General features: G+C 40.2%; 1 long non-coding RNA gene across 1 annotated transcript; it reads right to left on the reverse strand.

Moving 5' to 3' along the window:
- Nucleotides 1–12,206: 12,206 nt before the first annotated feature.
- Nucleotides 12,207–16,211, reverse strand: LOC147341224 (uncharacterized). The gene is made up of 2 exons (XR_015159481.1): nucleotides 15,956–16,211; nucleotides 12,207–12,235 (listed from the first exon to the last, which is right to left on the reverse strand). It is a non-coding gene; the product is annotated as an uncharacterized LOC147341224 (long non-coding RNA).
- Between the last annotated feature and the right edge of the window lie 3,049 nt (nucleotides 16,212–19,260).

The following is a 19,260-nucleotide window of genomic DNA, read 5'->3' on the forward strand; positions in this document are numbered from 1 at the left end:
ACAGTTCAAAAGCATCAATTCTTAAGTGCTCAGCCTTCTTTATAGTCCAACTCCCACGTCCCTACATGACTATTGGAAACCCCATAGCTTTGTTTTGATGGACCTTTGTTGTCAAAGTAATGTCTCTGCTTTTTAATATGCTGTCTAGGTTGGTCATAGCTTTTTTTCCAAGGAGCAAGCATCTTTCAATTTCATGGCTGCAGTAACCACCTGCAATGATTTTGGAGCCCAAGAAAATAAATTCTGTCACTGTTTCCATTGTTTCCCCATCTATTTCCCATGAAGTGATGGGACCAGATGCCATGATTGCCGGGAAAAATATCAATAACCTCAGATATGCAGATGCCACCACCCTTTTGGCAGAAAGTGAAGAGGAACTAAAGAGCATCTTGATGAAAGTGAAAGAGGAGAGTGAAAAAGTTGGCTTAAAGCTCAACATTCAGAAAACGAAGATCATGGCATCTGGTCCCATCACCTCATGGGAAATAGATGGGGAAACAGTGGAAACAGTGTCAGACTTTATTTTTTTAGGCTTCACAGTCACTGCAAATGGTGATTGCAGCCATGAAATTAAAAGATACTCCTTGGAAGGAAAGTTATGACCAACCTAGATAGCATATTAAAAAGCAGAGACATTGCTTTGCCAACAAAGGTCCATCTAGTCAAGGCTGTGGTTTTTCCCATAGTCATGTATGGATGTGAGAGTTGGACTGCAAAGAAAGCTGAGCACCGAAGAATCTATGCTTTTGAACTGTGGTGTTGGAGAAGACTCTTGAGAGTCCCCTGGACTGCAAGGAGATCCAACCAGTCCATTCTAAAGGAGATCAGTCCTGGGTGTTCTTTGGAAGAAATAATGCTGAAGCTGAAACTCCAGTACTTTGGCCACCTCATGTGAAGAGTTGACTCATTGGAAAAGACTCTGATGCTGGGAGGGATTGGGGGCAGGAGGAGAAGGGGATGACAGAGGATGAGATGGCTGGATGGCATCGCTGACTCAATGGAGTTGAGTTTGAGTGAACTCTGGGAGTTGGTGATGGACAGGGAGGCCTGGCGTGCTGCGATTCATGAGGTCGCAAAGAGTTGGACACGACTGAGCGACTGAACTGAACTGAATATGCGTTGAGCTGAAAGTTTAATTCTTCAAAGGCCACCTTATTTCCTATTTTTTTGGGGGTGGGGCAAGATACCTTGTTCCTCCAAACTACTCTGTAGGAAAAGAAAGTGTGTTTTCTATAAACTGTTACATGCAGAGCAACATATCCATATCAATGGATATGATTCAATATCCTTTAACAATTTCTAAAATAGGATCAGGAAAGAAGTACCAAACAATCTTTTTAAAAATAAACTTGAAAGGTGCAAAAATAAAAACCTCTCCAAGATTAGGATCTCCCCCTTTCTGGCAGATTTCTTCTTACCAATAATAAGCTCCCAGTCTTGTTTGGCAGACTCCTCAGTATTAAAAGTTCCACCTCTTTCCTCCTTGGAGAATAGAAAATTGAGTTAGTAATCTAGCTGCAGTCACATTTAGCTATTGATTTGTTTCAGTTCTAAGACAGGTGCTGCACTGAGAATTACAGCACTGGGTTGCTGGGTACTGAGGAGATTTCCACAGATCTCCTCTCAGGGAGACTGTTTACAGGAAATTCACAAACTTGAAATGCACACCACTGATGGCTAATGAGGTAATTAATATGAAACAGACCAGATCTGTATGATACAAGTGCAATAGAGAAGGAGAGTGATTCAGAACTTCAGAAAGGAGACATTGCTGATTATACACACAAAAGCACTGGGAAATGGGATTGTAGAATTACCTGAAAAGCTTGTCACATGCAATTTTGTTGGTCTCAAAATTGTCAACAGTGATATCGACTAGGAGACCCCAAATTTGATTCACCCCAAAGCTAACACCTGTCACGATTTGCTCATGAGCAAGTTGAAATTTGATACCTATCTTGCTTTCCCTTGATATATACATGGGTTTCATAGTAAAGGGGGGAAATACTCTCCCTCAGGGGTACAACAGAAAGCCATGGCCCACAGGAATATCACGGAGAATATTAATCCATTCCCAAGGTAGGCCCAACAGAAGAAGAGAGGAGAGAATAAGAACTTTTTGAGTACAACCTCTGCACTGTGAGGCTGTCCTTGGCCTACATCTTATTGCTTTTCATTCATCTGGTCCTTCACTTGAAAGGAACTTTTGCTCCAAAATATATAGAGGATAAAAGAACTGGTTTAGTTTCAGGACACATGTCATGAAAGCATTTTCTTCTGTGTGTCCTAGCCCAGGAAATGCCCCTCTTTTAAAATGGGAAAGATCCATTCTGTTCTGAGCCTGGGGTCATCTGAGTAAAAGAGGGAAACGTGGTGGAAGAAATGTGTTAGGTATTCACAATGCATCAGACATTTGACCTAGATTGGTGTCATCTGTGGTGGGTTTAATAGTGTCCACCGTCCCCATTCGCATCTACTCAGAACCTTAGAACATGATCTGAGTTGGAAATAGGTCTTCGCAGATGTCATCAGTTAAGGATCTTGAGCTGATATGATTCTGGAATTAGGATGATCCTTTGATTCAATAACTGTTGTCCTTGTAAGAAGAGAGGAAGGCCATGTCAAGATGGAGGCAGAGGTTGGGTGATGTGGCCATAGCTGAGGAACACCCGGGACCACCAGGAGCTGAAAGAGATGAGGATGTCTTCTTGCCTTGAGCTCTCAGAGGGAGAATGGCCCTGCTGACATGTTAATAAGACAAATTTATGAGGAACACAGGCTTATCCTCACTTTCTAGGTGAGGAAGCTGAAGCCACTCAGCAGTGGACAGAGAATTTCAAACTCATACCTGTTTGACCTTAAGGCTGCTGCCTTAACCCACACTGCTTGTCTAATAAGAAAAAGCCCTCATCAACTGCCTTCTGAGCCTGAGCCTCCCTAACTGTAATGGGGATATGAATCAGGGGCTCTTATTAAAATGCAGCCTCTGAGTTCTTTGGTTTGGAAGGCTCCTGAGATTCTGCATTTCTGACATGATCTGGTGATCAGCACTTGGGTAGCCCTTTAGGTAGCAAGGACCTGAATCAGTGATCAGAAAAGTGTTTTGGCGCAAAGAGGCAGATAGTACATATTCTCAGCTTTGCACAGGGTCATACAGTCTCTATTGTAGCTGCCCAACCCTGGTGTTGTTACATGAAAGCAGCCATAGACAATAGATGTGAAAATTTGAATTTCATATAATTTTCGTGTGCCATGAAATATTATTCTTTTGATATTTTTTTAGCCATTACAAAATGTTTCAAAAAATTCTTAGCTTCCTGTTGCAGAAAATGGTGGCAGGCTGACTTTGACCCACAGGCTATGGTTTGCAGAACCCTGGCCTAAATTATTAACACCTGGTGGGTGTGTAATACATAAGCGATGATCTTATTTTTTTTTTTAAGCAACATATTTTAAAAACATCCTGGTGGTATGGAAAGAGCATTGGAGTGGGGATGTGAAAATCTAGGTTTCAAATGTGATCTGTGATCTTTATTTACAAATGACTTTTCTGAGCTCCGTCTTTTTTTTCATTTCTTTACTGGAGTTGATGATAAAAATTGCCCTCCTTATCTTCCTGGGTTGTTTGGGGGTTAAATGGTAAAAGATATTCCCTAGCTCCACTTTCTTCCTGTTGCTTCTACCCTCTTTGTTCACTTTTTCATACGAATTTACTCTCAGCAGGTAAATTAGCTGAGATGAGAACATTTAATTTAAGTGGACTTGTGTCAACATCAATCTTAGAAATAAAGGTGCCAGTGTGCCTTGAAAGCCTGTACATCATCAATCTAAAAACACTGGAAATAGATACTTGTAGGCCTGCAACAAACAAACCCCAAAGCCAGACAGACATCTGGGAGGATACCGGAATGGTGGCTAGATGGCAGAGGAAGAATGGATGATGAGGGCTGAGAGGCAGAAGCATGCAAAAGGAATAGGGGGTGTAAGGAAAAGAAGCCATGAACAAGGACTGAGTTTGAACATGTCATCCCTTTATTAATCATCATTGCAACTCACACCATTGTGGAGATGGTTATACACCGCTATGTATAAAACATGCATATTTGCTCCCAACATTCTCACTTCAAAGTCATCTTTAGGAGCGAGGATAGGATTAATTCTCATTGACATTGGCTTCCTATGAAGTTCATCTTGATTAAAATCTTCCTCAACTGGTGAGCCACAAAAATGAACCAGGAAACATTGGACCCTCATTAATTGCTCAAAGGTAACACTTAATTTGCAAATCTACCTTTTTATTTGCCGGTTGAAAGTAAACAAGGAAAGGCAGGGGGGTCACAGAAAATGAGCTAATATTCAAGTTTCTACAAGTAAGAGAAATTTGACCCTAAAGATAATGTTGAATTGCCATTCCTGTAACATACCTTCCATTCACCAGTCATATCCACAGCTGGGTGTTGTTTTTGCTTTGGCCCCTTCTCTTTATTCTTTCTGGAGTTATTTCTCCACTAATCTCCAGTAGCATATTGGGCACCTACCTACCTGGGGAGTTCATCTTTCAGTGTCCTATCTTTTTGCCTTTTCATACTGTTCATGGGGTTCTCAAGGCAAGAATTCTGAAGTGGTTTGCCATTCCCTTCTCCAGTGGACCACATTTTTTCAGAACTCTCCACCATGACTCATCTGTCGTGGGTGGCCCTACACTGCATGGCTCATAGTTTCATTGAGTTAGACAAGGCTGTGGTCCATGTGATTAGATTGGTTAGTTTTCTGTGATTGTGCTTTTCAGTCTGTTTGCCCTCTGATGGAGAATGATAAGAGGCTTATGGAAGCTTCCTAGTAGTAGAGACTGACTGAGGGGGAAACTGGGTCTTGTTCTGACTGGTGGGTCCATGCTCTGTAAATTTTTAATCCACAATGGTGGGATCACTCACCTAGTGCCCCTGATCATGATGGTGTGATCACTCACCTAGTGCCCCTGATCATGATGGTGTGATCACTCACCTAGAGCCAGACTCGTGGAATGTGAAGTCAAGTGGGCATTAGGAAACATCATTATGAAAAAAGCTAGTGGAGGTGATGGAATTCCACTTGAGCTATTTCAAATCCTAAAAGATGATGCTGTGAAAGTGCTGCACTCAATATACCAGCAAATTTGGAAAACTCAGCAGTGGCCACAGGAATGGAAAAGGTCAGTGTTCTTTCCAATCCCAAAGAAATGCAATGCCAAAGAATGCTCAAACTACCACACAGTTGCACTCATCTCACACACTAGTAAAGTAATGCTCAAAATTCTCCAAGCTAGGCTTCAGCAATATGTGAACTGTGAACTTCCAGATGTTCAAGCTGGTTTTAGAAAAGGCAGAGGAAACAGAGATCAAATTACCAACATCCACTGGATCATCAAAAAAGCAAGGGAGTTCCTGAAAAACATCTGTTTCTGTTTTATTGACTATGCCAAAGCCTTTGACTGTGTGGATCACAATAAACTCTGGAAAATTCTGAAAGAGATGGGAATACCAGACCACCTGACCTGCCTCTTGAGAAATCTGTATGCTGGTCAGGAAGCAACAGTTATAACTGGACATAGAACAACAGGCTGGTTCCAAATAGTAAAAGGAGTATGTCAAGGCTGTATATTGTCACCCTGTTTATTTAACTTATATGCAGAGCACATCATGAGAAATGCTGGGCTGGATGAAACACAAGCTGGAATCAAGATTGCCAGGAGAAATATCAATAACCTCAGATATGCAGATGACACCACCCTTATGGCAGAAAGTGAAGAAGAACTAAAGAGCCTCTTGATGAAAGTGAAAGAGGAGAGTGAAAATGTTGGCTTAAAGCTCAACATTCAGAAAACTAAGATCATGGCATCTGGTTCCATCCCTTCATGGCAAATAGATGGGGAAACAGTGGAAATGGTGGCTGACTTTATTTTGGGGGGCTCCAAAATCACGACAGATGGTGACTGCAGCCATGAAATTAAAAGATACTTACTTCTTGGGAGAAAAGTTATGACCAACCTAGACAGCATATTAAAAAACATTACTTTGCTGACAAACGTCTGTCTAGTCAAGGCTATGGTTTTTCCAGTAGTCATGTGTGGATGTGATAGTTGGACTATAAGGAAAGCTGAGTGCTGAAGAATTGATGCTTCTGAACTGTGGTGTTGGAGAATACTCTTAAAAGTCCCTTGAACTGCAAGAAGATCCAAACAGTCCATCCTAAAGGAAATCAGTCCTGAATATTCATTGGAAGGGCTGCTGCTGAAGCTGAAATTCCAATACATTGGTCACCTGATGCGAAGAGCTGACTCATTTGAAGAGAGCCTGGTGCTGGGAAAAATTGAAGGCGGGAGAAGGAGATGACAGATGATGAGATGGTTGGATGGCATCACTGACTGAATGGACATGAGTTTGAGCAAACTCTGGGAGTTGGTGATGGACAGGGAGGCCTGGCGTGCTGCAGTCCATGGGGTCGCAAACAGTCAGACACGACTGAGCAACTGAGCTGAACTGAACTGAACCTTCCATTCAGTCCAGCTGACATTTCGAAAGCACTCACCAGGTATTAGCCACTGGAAAACACCCCAGCTCCACCAATGAGTTCAAACAGAGAAGGACCTTGTCCATGCCCACAAGGAATTTGCAGTCTAGAATGAGAGACAGGCCTTCCCAATCAATAGCAGCAATAGACCACAGAATACACACAGTTAAGACAGTGTATACAAGGTTCAATGGAATGGATGATGAAGGATGTTTTATTCTAGGTGGGGCCAAGGGAGCAAGGGTAATGGCATAAAGATTGGGCAGAGAACACCCAAGTAAGTTTTTGAAGAAGAATAGCTCATGCATATAGAATGCTTATTACATGCCAGATATTAAGGTACATAAACCGATTTGATCTTCACAGTAATGGATTCTTTCTCTTTTCCTAAAAGATGGGATTGGGATAGAGAGACACTAGTCAGTGTCTGCCAAACTGAAAACACATAAGTGCAAGAGGCATACATTAGCCATGTCAGCCTATGTGGACACTCAAGCACTCCAAACTGCCCTTTACAAAATGGCAGAAGCAAATGGCAAATGAGAATGAATGAACCAATGAGCAAATAGAAACAAAGATAATGGGGTGATCAAGCAAGAGAAAAGGAGGACTACCTGTTTAAGTGGGCATTGACAAGTTTACACTTGTTTACATGTCTTAGGTCAAGCAGCCATAATATAAACAGTCTATTTCCAGCCCCAGTCCTCCCATCCTAGCTGATTGCACCATGATCAGTCATGTGACCCACCTTTTGGCCTGTGGATACCAATGCAGTGAGTCGAAAATACCTAAGGAGAAGTAAACGTAAAAGGACAGTAGCTAGTTGAAGCCTGGGTATCCTGAGGGCTTTCTAGCACCTGCTTTGTGATACCTAGCTGTTCGCCCTTTGACTCCACGGGCTGCCTCATTATCTTACTGATAAAATGCCTGATTTTTGGCTTGTGGTATTTTAAAGTGGAAGTTTCAGTTAGCTTCAACCAAAAGAATCTTACTTAAAACATAAAAGAAGAACCTGGGCAATTATTTCTCAAGAGGGTAACTTTTCAGCGTACCCACAGGTTCCTGAGTAGAGCTTTTGTTTCATTCACAACAAATTATTTCACAGAATATTATAATGTTAAAGAATAAGAACTTCAGTGCTTTGGGTGATAGGATTTAACACTTCCCTATCTGTACTATATTCCCTATTTTTATTTTTATTTATTTATTTTTTTAAAATTTTATTTTATTTAACTTTAAAATATTGTATTGGTTTTGCCATATATCAAAATGAATCTTCCACAAGTATACATGTGTTCCCCATCCTGAACCCTCCTCCCTCCTCCCTCCCCATACCATCCCTCTGGGTCGTCCCAGTGCACCAGCCCCAAGCATCCAGTATCGTGCATCGAACCTGGACTGGCGACTCATTTCATTTTTAGATCCTCTATTATAGGACTGCTGATTTTAACAATTATAAGAGAGATTGAGGCATGGAAGAACCAGCCATATATTAATGACTCCTCTGGTATAAAACTCAATGAACATGACAGATTGAACCAGTTAAAGGATCTCTTTTCCCATCCTGTTTACCCATAAAAAAATAAGACCTGGTTGCCACTTGATGAAAGCTGCCCCAAACATAACACTAGAAGAATATTCATGTGTGATCAGTTTTTCAAATGGCTCTTATTGTGTCCTAATCATATTATGGATGGTGGAGAGAGGAGAGTCTTTGAGGTTGAAACTGAACCCCATATTCAGGAATGTGAAAGTATATACAGACCTACTGGAACCTGGAGCCTTTATCCATCCTCATTCTGTTTACCTTGTAGGGCATTTTCGAGGATCAGATGACACTTTGGAAATGCAAGTGCTTTATCATCCTATCACCATGTCAGTGTGAGGAATTGGGGGCAAAAAAGGAAGGATTGAAGAGGAAACTGACATTTGTTGACTTGTATGACTTCTCAATTAGCCTGTAGAACATCCTGCTGCTAGGTATTGGGTGGGCCGAAAAAGTTTGTTTGGGTTTTTCTGTAACAGCTTATGGAAAAACTGGAATGAACCTTTTGGCCAATCCAATATTATTTTTCTTTTCCTATTTTATACATGAGGAAATGGAGGTTCATTTAGGCTCTTAAATTATATCAACAGTCATAACAGAAAAACAGCTTTCCATACTAAAATGTTCTTTTCCATGTCTCAACACTCATACTCATTTACTATCTTCTTTCAAAGGTAGTTATAAGAACACTTTAGCACAATGATTCAATTACAAGTTATGTATATTCCATGGTGAGATCAACTGGTGAGGAACCATGCTACTCCCCTGCATCAAACAACCATTTCTGTGTTAGTCTAGTTGTGGGGGCTGAATTCAAAATATTTCATATGGACGCAACAAGCCATTCAGCTCAATTGGAGGGCAAGTTGTAGCACAGGATTTTTTTATTCCTTTTGATAAAGAAGAAAAGGCCACATATTTGCCAACCTTCCCATCAAACCTGTTTGTCTTCAATGTGTTAGCACAAAAGGTGCCCCAGCAGAGGGGTTGAATGGGAACTGAAATCCAGCCATAGCTCTGTTCATCAAGCCTGGTACAATGGCAGGGACCTACTTCATCACAGAGAGAGCATTTTTCTGCCAGTGTGCCCAAGCCCGGCTGTATAAGTCTGGGAGGGATATCATTTATTGATTCAAGTTATCCTTAAAAAGGCAACCTATTGACTAATGTCTCCCCTTTCCTTTCAAAGGCACACTTTTTTTCCCCCTAAAGACACATTTAATCCAAGAGTAAAAGCAACTTCTGCTCAAGGAGAAAATACAAACACCTGTCTGTATAGTCTATGACTATCAGGTGCTCCCCAAATAAAATTTATAATACAAGTGGCTGATTTTTTGAGGCAACAAAATCACAGAAACCTAATTGCAGAGACAAAGGTAGTCCTTTGCTTCTGATTGCCTTGTAAGGAGATATTCAACATGGGCCTGAATCAGAGGGAACAGATTCTCTGAGATTATGTCCTTGAACAAGGCTCAGTGACACAGCTCTTGATCCTACATGTGTAGCACATCATGAGACTCTTCTTTGCTTAAGCATCTTGGTTCTGGTGGGGCAGGGAAAGGCAGAAAGAAACCTTGGGGAAACAGAAGCAGCACTCCAGATTCAGATTCTCTAGGAGGGACACCAAAGTATCAGTTTTCATCATAGCATTGGTCTTTTTCATAATCAGCTCTTACTTTCCCGAGGTTTCACTGTTGGGTCAGATGGTAAAACATCTGCCTGCAATGCGGGAGACCCAGGTTCAATCCCTGGGTTGGGAAGATCCCCTGGAGAAGGAAATAGCAACCCACTTCAGTACTCTTGTCTGGAAAATTCCATGGATGGAGGAGCCTGGTAGGCCACACTCCATGGGGTTGCAAAGAGTTGGACAGGACTGAGTGATTTCACTTTCACTATCTTTCCTAATAATGGCTTTAATAGACATTTGCTTGTGATTGATTGTAAAATATATAGAGGTGATTCTCATCCATTGTTATATATTGCATATTCATGTCCACCCCCAATTTTATATGCCTAAAATCTAATGTCTTATGTGATGGTATTAGGAGGTGAGGCCTTTGAGAGATAATTAAGTCATGAGGGTGGAGCCCTCATGATAGGATTAGTGCCCTTGTAATTAGTGCCTGTGTAAGAAGAGAGCTTGCTTCCTTTCTCTCTTCTCCACCATGTGAAGATATAATAAGAAAATGGCCATCTGCAAATGAGGATGCTGGCCTTTGCTAGACACTGGATCCATCAGCACCTTGATCTTAGACTTCCCAGCCTCCAGAAACGTGAAAAGTAAAAGTTGGTTGTTTAAGACACCCACTCTACTTTAAGTTATACGTGGGCTTCCCAGGTGGTGCTAGTGGTAAAGAACCCGCCTGCCAATGCAGGTTAAACATAAGAGACACGGGTTCAATTCCTGGGTTTGGAAGAACCCCTGGAGGAGGGCACAGCAACCTACTCCAGTATTCTTGCCTGGAGAATCCCATGGACAGAGGAGGCTGGCGGGCTGCAGTTCATAGGGTTGCATAGAGTCAGACACGACTGAAGAGACTTAGCACTCAGCACTCAAATGCTAATATACTCTATGTCAGAGAGAATGTATAATTCAGGTGTTGAGTATTACACATAACTGCAGTAGGACCATGGGAATGTGGCATTTAGGTGGTGGTAGGAAAGATTTAACATAGCAGGCTTGAGATCACTATCCTTAGACTGGCTTGCTTTCAGAGTAGGCCATTGCCTGGAGTCTGGGAACTTGGTTTTTGGGAGAGTCCCCACCATGCCCTAACTGAAAACAGTGGCTTGCTGTGCCTAAACTGTTTATACAAACAATATAATTTATGCTGAATGTCTGCTTTCCTTTTTGGAGTCTGGAATTCTGAAACATGCTAGGCAAAGAGCACCTATAATACTAGCCTATTGAAACTCTTGAACACTGAGTCTCTAATGAACTTTCCCAGAAGACAATACTTCACATGTGTTGTCACAGTTTGATGCTGGAGAAATTGAATTAAGTTCATTCTTTGTGAGTCCACTGGGAGAGAACTCTTGAAAAATTTATCAGATGTCTTCCAGATTTGGTCCCCATGCTACTTTTCCCTTTGCTGATTTTCCCTTGTATTTTTTTGCTGTAACAAGTCATAGCTGTGAGTGAGACCATATGCTGAGTTCTGTGAGTAATCCTACCAAATTGTTGAACCTGAGGGTTGTCTTGGGAACCCTCAACATAGCTGAACACCAGGAGTCATGGGAGTAACAGAAGGAAAGAGGCAAATAAAAAGGTGAGATCTGCTGACAAACAACCAACTTATCAGAAAAAAATACCTTCAAACCACAGAATATATGTTAATTTCTATCTTGTTCTTTCCTCAAATGTTTAGCAGTAGCTTATGACAAGAATATGAATAATAATACAGCATGATCTCATTATATAAAAATATACATATTGGCATGGGGAAAAAGACTGGAAAGAACACACCAAAACATTAGCAGTTGTTTTATCCAGATGAAGTGATAGAATTCTATTGCTTAATTTTTTCCTCTTCTTCTGCATAACTTTATTTTCCATATTTTCTACAATGAACACATATTGCTTTTATAATGAGACTAGAAAAAGATTACATAAAATTGAATGTTAAAACATAATTAAGAACGGAAAAAATCAAAAAAAATACAGAAAAATGCAGAAAGCCGTTACTAAGAGAAAAACATTTAAAATAGATGTACAGACTGTAAAGACCTAAAACTTTTAACATTTCTGCCTCAAATTTGACTCTGGGTTCCCTGAAAGAGAAGGAAACATAGAGACACAGTTCAGTCTGTTGTCAAGAAGGCAAGGTATTTATATCACTATATATTTGCTTACCACAAACTCAATGGCTTAAAACAACAAAGCTCTATAGGTCATAAGTCAGCTAGGTTATTTTCTAAGAGTATCACAGCCTGAAGTCAAGGATTTGGCCAGGACTGAGCTTTCATCTTGAGTCTCTGGAAAGGTCTGCTCCCAATTTCATTCTCCTTGTTGGCAGGATTTACTTCCTTGTGGTTGTTGGACTGAGGTCTCAATTTCCTTGCTGTATGTCCTCCTCCATCTTTTTTTTTTTTTTTTTTTTGCACTCTAATCCTAGGTTTATTCAACACAGTTCTTTTAATCTACACAACAAAGTACAAACACAACATCATCTAAAATGCTGCATATCCTCCTCCATCTTTAAGTAAGCAGTAATATATTGAATTTGTCTTGTGCTTTGAATCTCTTACTTCTTTGTCTATAACCTTACTTTAAGGGGGTCATGTGACTAGATCAGGACTCCCCAAAGAATCTGCCTTTCTTTTTTTTTTTTTTTTTTTTTCGGGCAAAGGTCGGAAGAGCGCGCCGGAGAAATTATAATGCGGATCATCCATCCGTTGGCCAATCCGGTCATGCTTCTCACCTGCTGAGAACCTCCGCTTGCTCCCCAGGCGGAGGAGGAAAAGAATCTGCCTTTCTTAAAATCAGCTGTTCCGTATATTATAATGGAATCACAGGAATGAAATCTATCATATTCACAGTCTCTGGGTTATACAGGAAGTGTACACCACCAGGTTGTGGGGAATCTTGGGGATCATCTTAGAGTTCTGTCATATGTAGCATGTATAATTTTATGCTGGAATTTAACCACTTTGCCTACAGAGATATAGTATATCCCCTCATTCTGTACCCAGAGATAGTCCTAAGGAAATACAGATAGCAACTTGTGTGAACATTTATCACACTCAAATTCTCCTTTTAATTCGAAAGTTTATCTTTTGAGGAAATATGCTGGAAACAAGCTGCAAAGGAGGGAAAAATTGGCTGGAGACCGTGGGCAGGACAGGTGTTTTTAAGCAGAATGGAAGGTGATTGACAGAAAGCACCCACAGTTTGGGGGAATGAGAACGTAACTGAGAATTTGGAATCAGAATTCCTAGTTTCTGCCTGTACCTAGTCTTGTGGGCTTTGCCAAGTCCTTTTCTTTCCCCTTGAAGGCCTAGCTTTCCTTTCCTTTTTAAAATTTTATTTATTTATTTGGCATAAAGAGCAGTCTGAATAAACCTAAGTGATGTCTCAGCTTCATACTTTGAACTACTAGGTAGATGCGAATGGCACATGTGCCTTGTTTCCCAAAGTGTAATTCAGGGACCAGCAGCATTGGCATCACTTAGGAATGTGTTAGAAATAAAGTTTCAGGCTTCACCCCAGACCAACTAAATCAGAACCTGGTTTACAACGCAATGGCTGCATGAGCCATTACAGCTTGAGAAGTGATGCTACAGAGCATTACTGCTCCCTTTGTGAATCCTGCTGCCCAGACCCACTATGGTCCTGAGGACCTGGGACTTATGTCCTGTGGTCTGCCCCATCTCTCATTTTCACCTCCTTAGAAATGAAAATAACTGCTGCTAATGGACTGGGGTTGTGGCTGGATGCTCACCTCACTTTAAGAAGCCACAGTTAAGCTGATCCTTAAATTCATATGGAAATACAAGGGATCCAGAATAGCCACACACACACACAAGAATGAGATTGAAGGACTCAAACTTCTCAATTTCAAAACTTTCTATACAACTACTGTAATCAAGAAAGTTTAGTACTGGCATCAGGACATACACAGACTAATGCAACAGAATTGAGAGTATAGAGATAAATCCATATATCTATTTGTGATTAATTTTTGGCATAAGTGCTAAGATCATCCAGTGGGGAAGGAATAGTCTTTTCAAGAAGTAGTCCTGGATATCCGTGTGCAAGAGAATGAGTTTGGACTGCAACCTCACACCATAATCAATATTTGGCAAAACTAATACAATTATGTAAAGTTTAAAAATAAAATAAAATTAGAAAAAAAAATTAATTCAAAAGTGATCAAAACCTAAATGTTAGAGCTAAAACTATAAAACTCTTAGAAGAAAACAGGGGCAGACTTGAAGTTTTTGGATTTCTTACATTTAATACCCAGATCACAAGAAACAAAAGAAAGAATAGATACATTCAAATTTAAATAGTTAAAAATGTTGCACATTAAAAGACACTATCAAGAGAGTGAAAAGACAACCCACAAATGAGAGGAATATTTAAAAATTGTATGTCTGATAAGGGTTTAACACCCAGAATATGTAACTCAAAAACAAAAACACAATCAACCTAATTAGAACTTGGGCAAAGGACTTGAATAGACATTGCTCCAAAGATATGGAAATTGCCAACAAGCCAATGATAAGAGGCTTCACATCATTAATTATTAGGAAGTTGCAAATCAAAGCAACAATGGAAGAACACTTCACACCCACTAGGACTGTTATAATAAAAAGAAAAAAGAAACTGGAAAATAACAAGTGTTGACAAAGATGAAGAGAAATTAAAACCTTCATACATTGTTGCTGATAAAGTAAAATGGTTTAGTCCCTGTGGAAAATAATTTGGCAGTTCCTTAAAATGTTAAACATAGAATTACCATGTGAACCCAGCAAAGGAACTCTTGGGTATATACCTAAAATAATTGAAAACATATTTTAATGCAAAAATATGCTCACAAATTTTCATAGCAGCATTATCCATGATAAGCAACAAAAATGGGAGCACCACAAATGCCCATCAATTGATGAATTGATAAACAAAAAGTGGTATAGCTACAAAAGGGAATATTATTCAGCCATAAAAAGGTGTAAGCTACTGGTATGTGCTGCAACATGGGTCAACCTTGAAAACATTATGCTAAGTAAAAGAACGTAGACACAAAAGACCACATTTTATATAATTTCATTTATAAAAATGTCTGTAATAGGGACATCGATACAGACAGAAATCCTATTAATCATTTTTATGTGACAGAGAAAGAGGGGAATTAGGATTGACTGCTAATAGATACAAGGTTTCTGGGGAGAGGTAGTGGAAAGTTCTAGAATTAGGTGGTGGTGATGGTTACACAATGTTGTGAATATAATGCAAACCATTGAATTGCACATGTTCAAAAAGTAAACTTAATGATACATGAACTCTACTTCCATAATTAAATATATGAATAAATAAGCAAAAGAGCAACTTCTTGATTCTGGTCCTCTGACCTCAGGCATCAGAGGCCAAGCTAGGATCTCCCCTCAGTACACACTGAGGGAAGAGGCAGAACTGAGGTGGTAGTTAATCAGTTTAAGAGAAATGAAATTAAATCACAACATAAAATGAGGTGATGAAATACTTCCTCATTCAGAAGGAATATATCAACTGTAAAAACGAAACTCTTTTCTTCTCTAGGGGTAGAAGCAAATGCTGCTTTTCTCAATTAAAGTGTCAGCTGTCCCTTCCTAAGGAAAGGAATTCAATCATCTAGTTGTTTGGTCTCCAAGCCAGTTGACGGAATTTTTTTTTTTTCTCTCCCCACTGAATGGACTGTTTTCAAACTTCTGTTGGTGATGAATTATTTCACTGCCATCTGCGAAAAGCCTAAAAGCTGGTAGGGTCAATGAAATGTACTCTGGGATACTCTGAATCGGGTGTTCTGCCAAAGAAGCTGTAATGGGAGAAGGAGGGATTTTCTTCCCCCTTTTCACAAATATGGTGAGTCTCAGTGTTTCTGAAAAGCATTCTGTGATGTCTCAAGTGAGGATGAGGCTTCTCACTTCCTAACACATTTATATTCCTCTTCACCTAGATCACTCCTTCTCATCTTATGTTTCAGCTTAGCCATCATCTTCTTTAGGCAGCGACCCAGAACACCTGCAACCAGCAAGCACCCCAGAGGGGTTGTTCAATATTTTAGCCTGCCTGAAACAAGAGAAGAACCCTGCATTCAATTTCTATTTTTGCTAAACAAATTACTGCACACTTAGCAGCTTAAAACACCACGTCTTTATCACCTCAAAGTTTAGACAGTCAGCAGTCTGAGCTGGATCTTCTACTCAGGGTCTCATAAGGCTGCATTCACATGTGTCAGCTAGGCCATGTATTAATCTGGAGATTGGGGTCCTATTCCAAACCCATTTAGATTGCTGGTAGAGTTCAGTTTTTTGCCACAGTGGATCAGAGGACCTTGGCTCCTAGCAGTTTCTCCTTCCCGTAGGCAGTTCACAACCTGGTTGGTTTATTCAAGATCCTGTGCTGCTTTGAGACTTTGACTCTAAGGAAAGCCTAGACCTTGGTTTTAAAAAGACTCACCTGATTAGATCAGACCCACCCAGTATACTCTCTTCTGACTATCTCAAAAATCAACAAATAGGGATTCTACTTACATCAGAAAAGGTCTTTCACCTTTGCCATATAATGTAATATAATTACAGGAATGCTATCACATTATATTCACAAGCCCTATCCACACTCAAGGAGAAAAGATTATACAGGGTGTGTATACCAGAAACTTGGGCAGGAACTTGGAGACCATTTTGGAATTCAAAGACCCCTTGATTTACTTTGGGGACCACATTTCCCCCCACAGTTCATGAGATTTGGCAGCAACTGACCCCAATCTCTATTATTTTCTAACTGATTTTTATAGAAAATCCATTAGTGAGCTGTTCTTTGTCAAATAAAAGGCAGATCATGTCTGCCCTATAGGGAACCCGGGATATCACCTGGTACAGGCAAAAGCACAGTGATATTTGTGTCAGACAAACCTGGTTTGGAGTGCCCTGCTTCACCTCTTATTCTCTGTGCTGCCAAGCTCCTCTGTCAATGGGGATTCTCCAGGCAAGAATACTGGAGTGGGTTGCCATGACCTCCTCCTGGGGATCTTCCCAACCCAGGGACCAAACTCAGGTCTCCTGCATTGCAGGCCAATTCTTTACTGTCTGAGCCACCAGAGAAGCACTGATCTGAGCCACTGTGTGACCTTAGGCAAGTCTTAAAATCTCTCTGAACCCCAGTTCCATATGTGCAAAAGTGTTGTGAAGAATTAAAATGAGGATTGAGAATAAATATTGAGGCAGAATCCCAGGCCTTCTTATGTTTGTGATGAAACTAAAACGAAAGACTTGTAATAAATGAACACATCTTACTAGAGCTTTCTTTTTATAAATTTTCTGGTCAAAATCTGAAACAGTACCACAGTGTGTTTTGCTGAGCAACGTATTTATCAGTGACTTTCACAAGATAAAATCTCTGAAAGCATTAAAACTTTGAAGAAGGGAAGCCCCCTTGTTCTGGAATTTCAAAACATCAAGGCCACCAGACAATACAAGATAGTCACATCTTCCCCTGAGGTCCTAAGTTAGCTGCTGACTGGATTTAGCTCCACTAAACTGAAGACTTGGGCGCCCTCCATTGTTTGAGCTATTGCTCTCCATGATCAGTGCCCTGGAACAGGGATCTAACTTTCTAGAAGCAGCAATTACTTACTCACCTAGGTCAAAACCATATCTAATGATTGTGTAGTGCCATACACACATTCACACAGAACAGCAATACTCTCACCTCAACAAAATGGATCCTGTTCTCATTAATTTCATTAATAGTATAACTGTTATTTACCTGACTTCAGGAGGTTCCTCCTCTCGAAGACAGAGAGAAAGGAAGGGAGAAAGTGACGCAAAATCGCTTTTTCTTCTAGTGTTCCTTAGTTAGAATAGTTACCTAAAAGCACAAGCCAGTACTTGGGAATGACCGTGTATGCATCTTCACATCTATACCCAGTGCACTACCAAATCTTGTTGGCTCTACCACTAAACTACATATCACAAGTCACTTCTTTCCATCTCCCCTGCTACTAGTCTAGCTAAAATCACCATCTCTTGTATAAAGAATTACAATAGTTACCTAATTGGTCCTTTGACTTTCACTCTTGCTTCTTGCCCTATAGTCCGATTTCCATGCAGCAGCCAAAATTTTCTTTCTAAAGTTAAATCATATCATGCCATTATTCTGCTTAAAATCTTAAACTGTCTTACATCTTAGTCCAAAATGCTTGATGTCAACTAGAAAATCTCAACAAGATCTGTCTCCTGCCTTAGTCTGCAACCTCATCTTATTCTATTCTTTCCCACATTTGCCAATAACTGTAGCTACATTGCCCTGTTTAACATGCTAAGCTTATTTCCTCCTCAGAGCCTGTGCCCTGGTTGTTCCCTCTACCTGGGACATTTTTCTCCTTGAACTTTGCACCCACAACTAACTCTTTTATGCCATTCAGGTCTTAGCTCAAATGCCACCTTCTCAGAATAACTTTTTAAGTCACCCCCATCTAAGTTAGAACTAATTCCTAGTTTTACAATCAAGTCACCTTGTTTCTATTCTTCATAATAATTTGTATGATTTTATTCTCTGTAATATTTGTTTTTGTGGGAACCTCAGTCCCTACCAGAATGTAAGCACTATAAAAGCAAAAACCTTATAGATCTTGTTCAATTTTATGTCTTCTGAACTTAGATGACTCTTTGGTATTTATTAAGGAATATTTGTACCCAAATATATATGTAATTATATATATATATATATATATATATATATATATATATATATATATATATATGGGCACAATTGGGTAAATGGATTTTCTCCATTTTCAAATGAAGAAAGAAGCTTGAAGAACTTGCAGAATTGTTTTTGAGTTAAAAAGCTAGTAAACATCTTTGAAGCCAAGAATATCTCTGCAAAACAAACAATAATTATAAGCACTTCTGTAACAATATGTGCCAGGTACCAATATGTGCCAGTACAGTCCTCACTTAATCTGCAAATCTTCTCTAAGGTGTATTTGGTGGGGTGTAGGGGGAGGGTTAACAAATAATGATTGATGTATATTACACATGGCACAGTTCAGTGCAGTCAGTCAGACACGTTTCTTCCATTACATGGTTCTGCCAGCTCCTTGGGCCTCAGAATCTGGATTCTTTGCAACTAGACTACAAATAAAGGAAAGAGATCTTTCCAGGGGATCTTCCCAACCCAGGGATCAAACCTAGGTTTCCTGTATTGCAGGCAGGTTCTTTATCAGCTGAGTCACAAGGGAAGCCCAAGAATATTGGAGTGGGTAACCTATCCCTTCTCCAGGGGATCTTCCTGACCCAGGAATGGAACTGGGGTCCCCTGAATTGCAGGTGGATTCTTTACTGAGGTATCAGGGAAGCCCCAAATGAAGGAAGAGAAAATGTCAAATAGCATGGCTGATTTTTAGGGACCAGGTTATTCTCTTCCAGCACAGCAACACAAGGGAACAGGTAGAACATATTGT

The sequence above is a fragment of the Bos grunniens genome, chromosome X (genome assembly GCF_055505025.1).
Source record: "Bos grunniens cultivar Pamir isolate PY7600 chromosome X, Bosgru_T2T1.0, whole genome shotgun sequence".
NCBI classification, from domain to species: Eukaryota; Metazoa; Chordata; class Mammalia; order Artiodactyla; family Bovidae; genus Bos; species Bos grunniens.